A 1,575-nucleotide genomic window follows, 5' to 3' on the forward strand; every position below is an offset into this window, starting at 1 on the left:
CTGGGTAAACCTTGTCCAAGTCGTCCCTAAGAAGGGAGGCATGACAGTGGTTCATAATGAAAAAAATGAACTGGTTCCTACAAGAACAGTTACAGGGTGGCGTATGTGTATTGATTATAGAAGGCTCAATACAGCCACCAGAAAGGATCATTTTCCTTTACCATTCATAGACCAAATGCTAGAAAGACTAGCAGGTCATGAATACTACNTAGTAGATCCCCAAGATCAGGAGAAAACGGCATTCACATGTCCGTCTGGAGTATTTGCATACAGAAGGATGCCATTTGGCCTGTGCAATGCACCTGCAACCTTTCAGAGGTGCATGCTCTCAATTTTCTCTGATATGGTGGAAAAATTTTTGGAAGTTTTCATGGATGACTTTTCAGTATTTGGAGACTCATTCAGCTCCTGTCTTGACTATCTAGCACTGGTTCTAAAGAGATGCCAAGAGACCAACCTAGTTTTAAACTGGGAGAAATGTCACTTTATGGTGACTGAAGGAATTGTCCTTGGGCACAAAATCTCAAACAAAGGAATAGAGGTGGATCAAGCTAAGGTAGAGGTAATTGAAAAATTACCACCACCAGCCAATGTTAAGGCAATCAGAAGCTTTCTGGGGCATGCAGGATTCTATAGGAGGTTTATAAAGGATTTCTCAAAAATCGCCAAACCTCTAAGCAATCTGCTAGCTGCTGACACGCCATTTATCTTTGATAAGGAGTGTCTGCAGGCGTTTGAGAACCTGAAAGCTAAGCTGGTCATAGCACCAGTCATCTCTGCACCAGACTGGACATTACCATTTGAATTGATGTGTGATGCCAGTGACCATGCCATTGGTGCAGTATTGGGACTGAGGCATGACAAGCTTCTGCACGTCATTTACTATGCCAGTCGTGTTTTAAATGACGCACAGAAGAATTACACAACCACAGAAAAAGAGCTGCTTGCAGTGGTTTACGCCATTGACAAGTTCAGATCCTATTCGGTAGGATCAAAAGTGATTGTGTACACTGATCATGATGCTCTTAAATATCTACTCACAAAGCAGGATTCAAAACCCAGACTCATCAGATGGGTGTTGCTTCTGCAAGAGTTTGATATAGAAATAAGAGACAAAAAAGGGACAGAAAACCAAGTAGCAGATCACCTGTCCCAAATAGAATCAGTAGAAGGGGCGTCCCTCCCTCTCACTGAGATCTCTGAGACCTTTTCGGATGAGCAACTCTTTGCCATCCAGGAAGTGCCATGGTTTGCAGACATTGCAAACTACAAGGCAATAAGATTCATACCCAAAGAGTATAGTAGGCAACAATCAAAGAAGTTGATCACAGATGCAAAGTACTATCTTTGGGATGAACCATATCTCTTCAAGAGATGTGCAGACGGAGTAATCCGTAGATGTGTGCCTAAAGAAGAAGCACAGAGAATCCTATGGCATTGCCATGGATCACAGTATGGAGGACATTTTGGAAGTGAGCGAACAGCTACAAGAGTCCTCCAATGTGGCTTCTATTGGCCTACTCTCTATAAAGATTCCCGAGCGTTTGTGCTTAATTGTGATAGTTGCCAAAGATC

The sequence above is a fragment of the Arachis duranensis genome, chromosome 9 (assembly GCF_000817695.3).
Source record: "Arachis duranensis cultivar V14167 chromosome 9, aradu.V14167.gnm2.J7QH, whole genome shotgun sequence".
NCBI classification, from domain to species: Eukaryota; Viridiplantae; Streptophyta; class Magnoliopsida; order Fabales; family Fabaceae; genus Arachis; species Arachis duranensis.